The sequence below is a fragment of the Prinia subflava genome, chromosome 3, assembly GCF_021018805.1.
Source record: "Prinia subflava isolate CZ2003 ecotype Zambia chromosome 3, Cam_Psub_1.2, whole genome shotgun sequence".
Taxonomy (NCBI): domain Eukaryota; kingdom Metazoa; phylum Chordata; class Aves; order Passeriformes; family Cisticolidae; genus Prinia; species Prinia subflava.
Window position 1 is genome coordinate 33,562,472 of NC_086249.1, and position 14,735 is coordinate 33,577,206.

Consider the following 14,735-nt stretch of genomic DNA (forward strand, 5'->3'; position numbering starts at 1 on the left):
GAGAAATTAGGATAAACAACTGGAACAATAAAATAAGATGTAAGGTAATTTTTCTCTTCTGTGTCATTATTTTTTTACTTCTCCTAGTTAGAAGCTGGTTTAAAATGTCTGAACACTGTTTGGAAGAACTGTGCACCCTGGGGACTGATATTAAATTTATCACTATAGAACACAATGTAATTTCTTGGGAAACTAGTAACAAAGATTCATAGCTCATTAGTTGGAAATTATTAGGAACTAAGGCAAAGAAATACTTGCTGTTCCTGGGATGGTCATGAGCTGGAAAGGCCTGATAGCTGCACAAAGGGGAAACAGAATCACAGAATGCATCAGCTGAAATTGAGACAGAGATGTGTTACACTGTACAAAGTCCTGGGGGAACTTTTAATGAAAGGTATGTGTTGGTTACTTGTATTTGAGACAAATATGCAGAAAGAAGCAAAAAGATCTGTGGGACATCATGGGTTCATTGCAAAGGCCCTGATAGCCAAAAGATTCCTTACTATCTTGTATCTTTAAAAAAATCTGCAGATGAAGGAAATCAGTATTTTAAAACTAAAATATTGTAATCTTCTCTAAAATTCTCTAAAAAAAATAATTATCTGAGAAACATCACAGTAAGATACTCAGAGGGAAAACACACCTTATGTCTACACTGCCATATCCCGGGCTGCAGGGGTGGTTCTGATGTCTCTACCAAGAAGGACATGTGAAGAAAGATGTGTTTTCACATTGTAATGTCAAAGAAGGTACCTACTAAGCAAAAGCAACTGAATGAGCACAGGTGAGAATTTCAATATATGGTGAGGTTTATTTAGGAGAAAATATCAAGAATGGAGCTTAGGTACTTGACTGTCATTGAAAATCATCAGAGCCAACAGAAGTGGCAAGGCAGATGCATTTTGGGGGCAATCAGGACGAGGTCACACAAGTCTATGCATCTGTAATTCTGATCTCACACACCATCCTCACTTCCCACTCACCTGAAATGTGACCTCCTGCTTGGAACTATACCAAGACAAAAAAGTGGGGTTTTGTTGCCAACATAGTGTTTCCAAGGCCTAAACAAACCAACACGGATGTTACTTTCAGTAATAACTTGCAAATTCTCAAAGGACTCTGGTTTTGCATCCAGTCCAAACAGAGCTCCCTCAAATCTTTAACCTTCCAGCACTGACACAACATCTATAATATTGAAAGAGCTAGTGGGACAACTGGAGATTACAGCTTCAAACCATGAGCTCAGTCTCAGAAAGGCAGACATAATAAAGCCCAAGGACCATCAAAATTTAAGCCTATTCAGAACATGTTGAAGGCTTTTTTTAAAATCAAAACTTTCTGTCCCTGAAATAAAAGAAAATGTTCTTCAACCCTCTGACTGATATCTTTCTCTTAAAAAAATTGCATTCTTACTGTGGTTTTATGGAATAGCATCTCATACCTCTGACTCCGCATCTGCAGGATCCAGTAGGTCCTCTATAACAGGCATCTTCATCTCTTTGGACTATATAGAATAATTTGGGATTTTAGTCTTAAAAAGAAAATCACAAACAAAATAGACTTTTTACTACATTGACCCCATTTTTTAAATCAGAATACCCTAAGACATTGCATTCAGCCTTGCCATTACATGAAAAATAAAATCTATGTAAATTTAACTGCAAAACTTGCCAGTCTGAGATCTTCCTTGATTAAGACTGTGTAGTTTTCATTTCAGTTTACTTGCTTGTCTGTGATGGAGCATTGTTAGAGTAATTGAGACTAAACTTGGAGTAGTGAAGGCCAGAATCCACAATTCCCTGCAGAATGCCAGACTTTGCGCTGTGTGGTGCATCTTTAAATCTTACCACTCCCATACAGACTAGGGCTGAGAAGAGACTAACCAGACCCTGACTAAAACAGGTTTAAGGGTAGGATAGTATTTTATAGGCAGGTGAGTCCCCTGTTTCCACTCCCAACCTAACAGAAGAGTTGGGACAACCTTTCCATGATTGTTTTTACACCTTACTGGCACTGGTACTTTTCCTTCACACCTTGGTGAAAAAGTTGTAGATAACATGATCTAAGGTATCATTGCAATGATCCACCACAAACGAAACATGGATTCCAGGCAGAAGAAATTATTTAATTAAATCAACTAGTGTAATTTGAAAATACTTTAACCAGACACACAGCAGTTCATCCAACTGGATTTGCACTGTTGTAGATCTGGGCGGCATCAATGCAATATTATTAAGACAGGGACCCTAGGATATATCAAAAGATACTCATAGAACTGCAGAGTAGCTTGAGTTTAAAGGGATCCCTGGAGGCTATCTAGCCCAAACCCCTGCTAAAAGCAGGGTCATCTTGAGCAGGTTGTTCAGGATCCTGGCTGGTTAAGCTTGAATATCTCCAAGGCTGAAGATTTCACAATTCTTTGTGTTCTTGTTCCAGTGTCTAAGTATCCTCACAATACAATAGATAATAAATCAATGAATCCTTTTCCCTACTCAGAAATTCCCTTGCTGCAAATCGTGATTGTCAGCCTTTCTCCTTATGCTGTGTGCCATCAGGAAGGTGAAGGGTACAAAAAGATTCCCCTTTTCATCTCCAGCTTCCCTCAGCTTCACCTTGGCTGTCATATGCTGCAGACCCCTGACCATCTCCACTGCTGGACACCCTCCTAAATGCCATCGTTGTTCTTGTACTGGAGAGACCAAACCTGAATACAGCAATGAAGGTGAGCATGCAGAGTAATTTCAGCAGTTTTAATATTTACTGCCTCAGAAACATGGATTCTGCCAAGTCCCTTCTGATGGCTTATATTGTCTTACTAATCTATTGAGTCTTCATTATTTTTGTGTTCATATCTACATTGAAAGAAGTGCTATTTATTCTTAGGACAGGCTTTGTTCTTGAAATAAAAACATGCCTTCTGACATTTTAAATCATACTTGGAGGAAAAACACTCTGTAGAAGCAAAGAAGTGTTACAGAACAAAAAGCAAAAATTGAGTGTCAACTTCAGCGTGGAACTATGACCATTTTTTTTCCTTCCTTTTAGTTTTTGGCAATCCAACAAAGTACAAGTAATATCAGACATTTGAATGGTGTGAAATAAAATTATTCTACATATAAAAAGATACTGTAGAGAAGAGATACTATATTAAAGTAATGCAGAGATAAACAGATTTACTTCTTTTTTTTTCTAAAATCCTTACATATCCAAAAGCCATTCCATTGAAATTCTAGCTTGAAGAAATTTTAGTTAAATAGTATGTTCATTCCTCATAGAAATTCCTTCTCAGAAAAATAATTATCTTTTTTCAAGAACATTTTTTTCAGTATTAAGTATTTAAAGTTGGTGGGGGGGAGGGTTGAATATCTCTGTTCTTTTTACCCATGTTGGAGTTTAGGAGTTTGTATTTTTATTCTGAACAGTTCCTAAACACTTTCTTTAAGCGAGGAGAGAGAGGTGAAGGTTTTGCAAAAGTAGAATAAAAGCTAAAGAGGTTAGGTGTCAACAAGACCTGTGAGGCTGCATTCCACTCTCTGTTTTAATCTTGGCAAGGCATTCCACTAATGAGTAAATGATGCAAGCTGCACCTTGACTGTAGCATTACTTTAGTTGAACTTTCACCTTGTGGGAAGATGTTGGAAGACATTTTGGACCTACAGTTTAATATACATTCCAAGGGAAATTGTTTAGTTGTTCTCAAAAAATGAACACAAAATAAGTAATGTTAATCATGTGTTTGTTTGTTTGTTTTCAGTATGACTGTAAGAAAATACTGATCTTTGAAACACTTGCAGAGCTTAGTTGACAGGTTAGGAAAATATCAAGTGCCCACTTAGCTTCATGTGTGGAAGTACTTTCCTAAACATTTTTCACCAAGAAGTGTAACCAGATCGATTTAGTCATTCCTATTCCTATTATGATTCCATCATAGGACTTAGATATTTTAGGACTAAGATTGATGACAGAATTCTCTTTATCTGATAGTCTTAATATATAAGCAACCTTAGTAAATTCAGTGTTATGTTGAAACACAAGTTAATGAGAGACAAATTATTCTTTTGGGGGGGGAAGTTTTAAAAATATATCCACTTATCTGAAAGCTTAGCTGTTCTATGATAAAGTGTGCTCTGTGTTTCAGATTTTTATATTCTTTGTAACAATGTAAGGTAGTCATAAGTTTGCAAAGCATAGCATTGACCAACATTTTATTTGGCCTTTTTCTTACAACTTTTTCTTACCTGGTCTTCAGTCCCAGAAGCTACAAGTGAGGTCTTTCCACAGGAAATACACAGGCAAAGAGTGTGTGTCCAAGACTGAACAACCATGGTGTAACAGGGTGTTATGACTGTTGCTTTTCCATGCTATTTGGGTATGATAAATGAAATATCCCATGCCAGAAAACTGGCATTACATCTGTGAAAGAAGAAGAATGGCTAGACTGATTTACAGGAATCACTTGCATGACTTTATTACTAAGTCACTATTTTATGAAAACTGTCGTTTTTGCTGTGTGCCCTGTTTATTTTGTTTGCTTTTCTTTTGTGTGGGATCTCTGTTTGGCACACACATTTTTCATGTCTCCCCCTCCCCAGCAACCCCTGGTCCATCAATATCAGTCCACCACCACCATGCAGCCCACTTACACCACAAGCTCTCTTGCCAGCTCTGCCCAGCCCTCCAAAGCAGTGATATCAGCCACAACTTCAGCAGGCACATGCACAGGCACATTCAGCAGGCACAAATGTCTCATACTGCAGTGACCACTTCCAAGACACCTTCTGGTTCTATAACCAGTTCGTACAAATCAGTGGTTGTTCAATTCCCTCAGCATGCTAAAGAGGGAACTCCTGTTATCTCCACTGCATTAACAGTGAGCTAAAGACTTTTTCAAATAGGTCTGATTATTTTTGCTTTATGAAAAGGCCATTGTGTTTCCTGGAGCTGTAAATAGTGCAATATCTTAGACAATGCACACTTAAGAAAAAGAACTTCCTAAATTTGTAGTCAAATATGCACTTGTGTTTTCACCCATCTGGAACTGTCACACCTTTTCCCGTTTCCTTACAATCCAGTCAGAACTTAAACAAAAGAAAGAACAAGGCATTCTGCTATTTGGAAATCACAAGCCAGATTTTGATTTGAGTAAGAGTGGAATAAATTCAGGGTGGCTGCCAAGACTGTACATATACACCTAAACTCCAGCTTTGATCTAGCCACACTCTATTTCCCTTGCATAGAAAAATAACCCAAATCAAAGGACCAGGTAGCTGAACCTGCCAGCTGGCTTTGGCTAGCTGTAACTACTAGAAGAAGGCAAAAAAAAAAAAAAATCTCAAAAATTGTCTCTACAACTGTTTGACATAAATGCATCTATTTGAATGAAATACAAAACCCTGAATGTTTAAAAAGACTAATGAGGCTTAATAAATGTTGGCCAAGGCAAGTAGATTTTATCTTCAGGTCTGGCTTGAAGAAAGCTGCTGGTGATTGGTCTGTAATGCTGAGAGACCTGTGCGTGTTTAGCACCTCCCAGAAAAAAGTGACTGGCTGAACATGTTTAGCCTGTGTTCCCTTTTAAAAGCAGCTGGGTAATTGCCTTCTAGATTATTTGATAATCTCGTATGGACATCTGCTTGTACTAAATAACATTCACTACAGTGTTTCTGTTGGGGCAGTGAACACGATACTGTCATTTCCAAACACATCACAGAGGAGAGAGTAGGAAACCTCACAATCACAGCAATTGGAATTTATTCCAGAAAAAAAAAAAATAAAAATGGTACATCTATAAACCAGTCCGTGGGTATGATCCTGAAAATCAGTGAGACTCTCCTTAGCACCAAGGGCTTTTTCCTTTGGCTTCAGCAAAAGACCTTTGTCAAATCATTTGGGTTTTTCCCATCTTAAAATGGCCTTAGTGCATGCAGACACATCTCTGGCATAGCCCATCATGGACACAACATACCATTACAACTTCTTACCAACTTTAATTACTGCTAATGCAGCCACATAAACCTAGTGTGTTCCACAGAACACAATGGGCTAAAGACAATGTGTTTTAAGCCAAGGTGTACATTTGGAGAGTAAAACACATAGTTTTTCTGTAATTTTGTGTTAAAATAACAGAATTGTAGGATGGTTGAGGTTGGAAAAGGCCTGTCACAGACAACTGTTAACCTAACACCACCGTGGTTACCATTTAACCATGTGCCCAAACGCTATAGCCACGTTTTTTGAACACTTCTAGAGATGGAGGTGGCACCATTTCCCTGGCCAGCATGTTCCAATGCCTGACCACCCTTTCAAGGAAGAAATGCTCCATAATATCCAGTATTAGCCTCCCTCGGTGCAACTTGAAACCATTTCCTCGTTTGTCACTTATTATGTAGGAGGGGAGTCTGACCCTCACCTGGCTGCCCCCTCCTTTCAGGCAGTTGTAGAGAGCAGTGAGGTCCCCCCTGAGCCTCCTTTTCTCCAGGATAAACACCCCCAGCTCCCTCAGCTGCTCCTCACAGCACTTGTGCTCCAGACCCTTCCCCAGCTCCGCTGCCCTTCTCTGGACACGCTCCAGCCCCTCAAGGTCTTTCTTGCAGTGAGGGCCAGAACTGAGCACAGCATTGGAGGAGTGGCCTCAGCAGTGCCCAGCACAGGGGGACGATCACTGCCCTGCTCCTGCTGCCCACACCATGGCTGAGCCAGGCCAGGATGCCATCGGCCGCCAGTGCCCGGGAAGCGCTTGTTTGCCAAGCCCCGGCACAGCTCCATCAGGTGCACCCAGACTTCCAGGCCGCGCCCCTCCGACACGGCCCGAATCCCTCCGCACAGCCCGAGTCTCTCCGTCAGAGTCCGAATCTCTCCGGCACGGCCCGAGTCCCTTCGGCACGGCCCGAGTCTCTCCGTCAGAGTCCGAATCTCTCCGGCACGGCCCGAGTCCCTTCGGCACGGCCCGAGTCTCTCCGTCAGAGTCCGAATCTCTCCGGCACGGCCCGAGTCCCTCCGGTAGGGCCCGAGCGCTCCCGCGCCGCCGCGGGCGGAGGGCGCCCCCTCGCGGTAACATGGCGTCTCCACGGGCCACAGTGACAACAGCCGCAAAGGTCCCTCACAGCCTGCAAGAAATCCCCGCTCCTTCCAAGCAAGAAAGGCAATATACACGGTAACTTCAGCGGTAATTAAGGCATTCAAAGCCTTTTTGTCCTCAACCCTTAATAGGGATAGACTTTGGACTGCCCTGTCCCTTGGATTTAAGGACCATGAGTGTGGGAACAATGACCTTCCCTTTGTGGACACCGAAATTGCAAGGACCAGCCCTACCAGGTGAATGCTCACAAGTCCGTGGGGCCTGATGAGATTCACACCAGAGGTCTGAAGGAGCCTGCAGATATAGTGGCAGGACCCCTCTTGTTCATCTACCAAAGGTTTTGGGAGTCTGGGGGTGTCCCTACTGGCGGGATGTTAGTCCCACCTACAAAAAAGCATGACTCAGAGAACTACAGACCTGTTAGTCTAACCAGAGTTCCTGGGAAAAATATGGAGAGGATTATACTGGGTACTATTAAAAGCCATTTAAAAAAGAATTTATAGTCAACATGGGTTCACAAAGGGAAATTCTTGTTTAATTAATTTGGTATCCTTCTGTGATAGGGTCAGCTCCCTGTTGGATGAAAGGAAGGAGTGGATGTAATTTTCCTGGATTTTAGTACAGCACCCTTCTGGACAAGCTGCCCAGCTGTGGGATGAGTGGGTTCCTGATGTGCTGCGTGAAGAACTGGCTGAAGGGCAGAGCTCAAACTGTTCTGGTGAATGGGGTTACATCTGGCTGGCCATGGGTCACCAGCATTGTTCCTTCAGGGCTCAGTTCTAGAGCGAGTTCTGTTCAGTACATTTGTAATGATCTGGATGCGGGAGGTGAATGCACCATTGGCGAGTTTGCTGATAATACCAAACTGGGAGGTGGTGCTGACCCTCTTGGGGGACAGGAGGCCCTGCAGAGGGATCTAGATAGATTGGAGCATTGGGCTCAGAGGTGATTATTACACTATATTCCATACTGGTGCAGCCTTATCTTGAGTGCCATGTGCAGTTCTGGACCCTACAATTTAAGAAGGATGTGAAGGTCCTTGAATGAGCTTGTCTGTTTTGGAGAAAAGGAAGCTCAATGGCAACGTCATCTCTCTCCACAGCTTCCTGAGGAGGGGAAGTAGAGAGGGAGGTGCTGAGCTCTTCTCGGTTGTATCCAGTGGCAGGGTGTGTGGGAAAGTGTTCAAAGCTGTGCTGGAAGGGGTTGAGGCTGGATGTTAGGAAGCATTTCTTCACCAAAAGGGTGGTCAAATACTGGAGCAGTCTTCCTGGAAAGGTAGTGAGTGCTCCAAACCTGCCAGTGTTTAAGAGGCATTTGGATAATGCCCTTAGTAACATGCTTTAACTTTTGGTCAGCCCTGAAGTGGCCAGGCAGTTGGACTGGATGACCACTGTAGGTTCTTTCCAACAAAACTAGTCCTATTTTATTCTGTTCTAAAGCTCCTATAACAATTACTGAGGAAATGGGGAAAGGCAAGTGCTCTTGTATTAAAAACTCTCTTTGCAGTTCTGGGTAAATATTAACTATTGCTTTGGTAATGTTTGATTTTTAAAGAGTAAAGAGCAGTTTCCTCTGTGTATATATCACACTTATTTGGCACACCAGACTGCAGCATATGTTTTGAGGAAGAAAAAGTGATTTCATTGATTGCTTATCCAGGAAGATCTTTAACATTCATTGTCATACTCTAAATGTTAAGATGTGAGTTCTGCCAAATCAATAATAGAAGGCATACATGGAAACATTAGGGATACACAGATGTTACAGCATTGTTTTATGGCAGAGGTATATTTTAGGAGCTGTGAGGATATTGGACATACTCCAGAGATTTTTCTTTAATTTCTCAGGTTAGTTAAATTTCCAAATTATGTCTCTGCTCTTCCACACTGTAAATAAAATTAGTAAACTGAAGCTTCAGCACTTTTCTGCTGCAAGTCATTCACAGTGACCTTTTGTTGGTGGATTTAATGGCTGTTGCACATGCAATACAGACGAATACTCATCTGAATAGAGGCTAGGGTGCATCCACTTCTAGCATTAGTGTGGTCTACTTTGTGCAGAACCACTTATCTGCAAGTGCTGGAGCTTCTTTCTGTGTTGTGAGAGAAAGCTTTTGATTTGAGGATTGCTGAAGCTGGTAGTCCAGCAGAGGCAAGGCTGCCCCAGCTCCCTGTTGCCAGATGCAAAAGGTTCTGGCATGGGCTATTGCTTGTATTCCTGATAGTCCCACAGAGTGTGTGCATATATATATATATATATAAAAACAGGTAATCACATATCCAGAGGCACAAACATCCTAATGCTGCCTACTCTTTGGCAGTTAAATGGGTTTGGGGTTTTTGGGTTTTTTGTTATTGTGAAATATATTGTTTTATTATGGCCATGGAATGAGTACAATTCAGGCACTCTGTCCAGTAGTTGCCCTGAACCCTTGGCTTTCCACTTTATTTTGCATGACCCCACACAAACCAACACCTACATATGTGCTCTATGGATCTTCCCAGAAACTGTCCCTGTCTCCCCCGGCTCACACTCAGAGACATAACCCTGCAGATGGGTCTCAGGTTGAGCACTGACCCCACAGCCTCTCCAGTGGTTGGTTTGGATCTCTTGGTCCCTCCAGGAGCCAACTGTCAGACCACTCTGGTCTCCCTGGTATCCAGCCTAGACCACCTCCATTTTACAGCTTCCAAGCCCTGTTTCCTCCCACCAACTAATCCAACTTGGTGTTTGCACACACTGATATACATAAAAAGCAGCATCCCCTCCTGATACAAATTTATTTCATCTGCACTTGCTCAAATCACACCTCTCAGGTGGGCTTTACAAAGATCACTAGAACAGCAGTTGCCTTTTGGTTACAGCATCTAGTAATGGTTTCTTTCCTTGTCATTTCATATTTCATACACTTTTCAGTTGCTGCAGTTTGGGTTGCTCCCCAGACTGTAGTCCCCTTCGATGTAGTACCTGCTCCTGCAGAGATGACTTCATGGACTGCAGTCATCTCAGGATGTTTCTGCACCTATGTCTCCTTGTGTGTCATCACTTGTACCCTCACAACTCTCCCAGCAGCTGCTCCTCTTTATTAAATGTATTTCACGGAGATGCTGCATGCTTCTGTACTTGGTTTAGGTTTTGGCATGTGGTGGGTTGGTGGTATCTGTTGCCAAGCCAGCTGGAACCAGCTGTGACCTTCTACACAGCTCGCCCCCGTAGCCTCACTGCTGCCAAAACTCTGCCAGCTATGCACAGTGTAGCATTTTCTTTTCAGTCTGAGGCAACTCACGATCTTTCGAGTTAGGGGATGTGTTTAGGCAGGAGCAGTCTCAGCCTCATCTCAGGTTTCCCCAGCCTTTCACTGCCCTCCTGTGGATAGTACTGCTTGTCAGCTTTGTTTGTCGTGGCATGTAAGGCAGCTTTAAGGTGTTACCTTTCCTTCCACACCACATCCTTTAGCAAATGAAGAACAGCATGCATATGAGTAGCAGTGTGCCAGGTTTGAACATTATTGAGAATCCCTAAAGGTCTTGGATGGTTCCTGCAAAATCAGAGAGCTTTTCTTTTGAACCCAGACACATTCTGGGGCATAAGAACTAAAGAAGTGAGAGCAAAGATGCTCGAATGATATTTAACAGATCCCAGAGAGGTGTTAGGGTGAGGGTTTGACATGTTGATAATAGTTTTTCTTTTCATTCCTGGTGTCAGAAGGTCTGCAGAAGTTCTGTTTCAATTCATAGTGTGTTTTACCTGAGATGAAGAGCACGGATGGAAGGCTTGTCTGTATTTCTTTCTGGAATACTGTCTAGTCTAAGGTACGGGCATATTTCTGACAGTAACGTTAAATGATTCAGAAGGCGTAGCAGAAGTGAAACCTTCTTGGGAGGATGGTCAAGATCTAGTTCTTAACTGGACTGCAAACAAATCCTCAAGGAAAACACCCTTCTTCCCTCTGCATACCTGTCCTCTCTGCTGCTGTTCTCCCATTCACTCATGTCATGCCTTGCTCTCAGTCCCTTCAGTGAGGCAATGGCCAGTGCAGACCCTGGGATCAGTGTGCAGTGTTTCCTTCATTAGCAGCAGTCCCTTTAGGGTCATGCCTGGTGGGCCCTGCTCAGGCATGGTTTTCACTATATTCCTGGTCATTTTTTCCTTCTCTGCTGGTGCTTTTTGCCCTTTCTAAAACAGATGTTTCAGAGGCACTACAAACCCATCTGGTGGCTCAGAGCCACCAAGAAGCTGTGGCCTGCTGTGGGTCAGGAGGAGACTGGCTGTGTCCAGTGTAGCTGTGACCTTCCCACAGAAGCTCATTCCTGTAGCCCCTTCTTGAACCTGATGTTTAGTAGACAGATATATGATATTTTACAAATTACATGTCTTCTCTGTGCCGTGGGAGAGATGGTGCAATGAAGTGGGGCAGCTGGGCAGGCTGGCATTGTGGTTTCATTCACAAGATCCTCGTTCTGCAGGAGACATGGTGCAGCCCTGAAAGGAGCATGGGTGGATCAGTGTGCTTGTTCCTGCTGTGCTCTGGCACCCTAGCACAGGAACATATGTAGGTCTTGGGTTTCCCTCACTCTTTTCAGCTCCCTGAAGTCAGAGGCTACAGAAATAGTCCTGCATCCTGGAGCAGAGTCATAGCGCTTCCCTCCCCAGGGTCATTTTTCAGTCTCCTCCAGTTACCCCAGTACCCTTCCATGTCCTGATTTATAGGATTGGTTAGACAGTACCTCATTGATGATTACACCACTTGTTTTCTGATCTGTTGTTGTTTTCCAGTTCTTGCTTCAGTTACTTCTGGATGCTTTTCCAGTATTTCCTGATGATCATTGGCATAGATTGGCTATCTGTCTCCTGAAGCACACCAAAGCCACCATTCATTCCCACCAGGAATGAAGCCCAGGCGAAGGCCCCAGCCATTGCTGTCTTTCAGCACAAGCATACTGACCAGTAAGCTATTTACATAAGTCCACCTCCTTTTGTCTCCTTTCTTCTCTGTTTTTTCATACTCCTTCCTCCCAGATCCCATTTGATCTTTCCCTCCCCTGTCTTTGAGCCTTCTCCTAAACATCCCATAGTAACAACCCCAAAATGTTCTTTCTAACTTACTGTGACGAGTGCTGTGGTCCTGTAGGCAGTAATTCTCTCTGAGTCTGTAAAGGCTTTGGTGAGGAGTGTCTTCAGTGGACTCAGCTGGGGGTGTCACCCCCAAGCCACAGGGCTGGTGGCTCTCCTGCTTCAGCCCTTGGAGCAATCCTGCCCGGAGCTTGTTCAGCTCTGGTGCAGTTACTGGGGCTCCCCTGCCTGTCATTGTGTCTCTGCTCCTTTGTGTTCATAGGAGAGAGCCTTCAGTCACATAACCTAATCTTCACCTAGTCCATAAATGCTGCATTCATTTAGGTTCACTTCTTGAAGTTCTTTGGGGTAAAAAAAAATCCCTGCGTAGCTCTGTGACAGTAGTCTGTTAAGCCTAACCCCTTCTGATGATCGCCCTAACTGTGAAAATTTTGTCCACTCCATTTCTGTTAGTTTCCTCCTACAAACTGCTTTGTTCTAAATATCCTCATGCAATGCATGCTTTTTGAGCAGAGACACAGTCTCTTAAATTTATAAGAAATTTTATTCACTTTTAAATGGCTTTAAATTCCCATGGACAGAGGGAAGGCTTCCTGTCCTAAAGGCACTCAGTCTGCCTCTAAAGTAAACAATATGGGGCTTCAACAGGATGGTGTTCTGGGAGAAAGACCATGGGGCCTATTTCCAGTTGGAAAACCTAAGACAAGCCTTTACAGCAGAAGCAGGAGTGCAGGGCAGCTGTCCCTGTTTCTTGAATAAAAGCTGTCTCTGATCTACACCACATATCCCATGGTCACGAGGAGATGAGGTGTGATACACAGTTTGCCTGAGCGAATGGGTAAGTGGGTAATGATGATTCCTGATCTGCAGGCACACCCCACATAGGTCAGAGCTTCAGCCCCACCAGTCCTATACCAGTAATCCCAGAGGAAAAGGACTCATTCTGACTGGTTGACGTGCTGGGTCTATGGATGGCAGTTTAGCTTTCATGCATTGCAGTTCTTGTGCTTCAGCTCCTACATGGTATCAGGTGACCACATGTGGTGTTGTTCCCAAAGGACTATCACTTTAACAATTTAATGCCTTTCATATTAAATCATGGATATAAGGTGGCAATGGCTCTGCTAACCACACGGCCTAAGGCCAAGCATCTTTGACTTCTCCATCCCAGAGGCAAATTAATTGTTCCCACTAAAGTTTCTATAACCTTCCAGCCCTCCATCCAAGGGATGTACAAGAGGAAAAACATTACCTGTGCTACCAGCTCCTACTGGATTCATCAGTTCAAACTTGGCAGATGTTATCACAGCTTATTTGTCTGGGCAATTCTTCCAGATAGGCTAAACTCAGCAGAACTTACCATACAGGGAAGTTCTTTGTTTAATATTTGCCAGCAGTGCAGGAGGACTTGTTTGCCTGTCCTAAATTATCTCAGCAATTACATTTATGAAGGTAATTAAAAATAATGCACCTTTTAAGAAGTTATCAGAGATTGCATCTGACCAAAAGTGGGACTCTGTGAAAAACAGATGACCATGATAGTGGGCCATGACTTGTAGGGTTCCTTCAGAAATGCAGTGCTAACAGAAGAAAGTGTGTCTTTAATCCATGTGCCCAAGGGGTCCATACACAAATCTCTGACAAAGAGCATTCTTTGTCAGTGGAAATTTATATTGTTTCACACACCAGCATTTCCCAAACAGAAAGGAAATGTAGGAGACAGACTTTATCAGACAAAAGATGCATAGAATCCCAGAAGGAACCATTCCAAGTGACAGATGGAAGAGTGAGGCACGAGAACAAGTAATTCACTTGTTTAGTGTAGAATAAATTTCCATTTGGGGTTTGGTTCTAAATCTCACCTAAAGGAAATCTAATCTTGCCTAAAGACAGGTTCTTGGGCAGGCATTATCTCTGAAATGTCAATGAGCATGAATTCCCTTTAGTATTTTAGTATTTAGTGGAGCAGGTTACACATTTCTGTATTTTCCTGATACTTCACTGAGTTAGATGTGCATCTGTAACTGTGGCTTTCTAAGATGCCATCTTAAATTGTCTAAAATAGCAAGATTTTCAGAGCTAGATACGTCCTATTGCTCCTGGAATACATGGATGTTTGAGAGAGAAATGCACTTCTTGTAGTACATCTTATCTAGGCACAGCAAAGATCAAGATGTGAGTCATTGCTCTGAGTATAACATAAGATTCCTAACATTTTAAGGGAGGAGATAGTTGGCCAAGAGGGGTTAGACAATGTACCCTATAGTTCAGATACACACTTTTAACCAGTGTGGAACACAGAGGGCTTAAGAGTTGATGAGATGTGAGGAAAAGTATAAAAATGTTTAATGGTGATAAATGTGTTACATATAAATAAATAGAACATATATTATATTTTTATATATATATATATATGTATATATGTGTGTATATATATATATATATATATGTATATATAATATTTGTTGCGTAAATACTCAGTCCTTGATTTTTAATACTCTGTTAAGTTAGGAATTTTTTTTCCCAGGCTTGTCTTTGAAATTATGTTGTAGGTACTTCTGGAAGATCAGGTCTGAACAGTTAG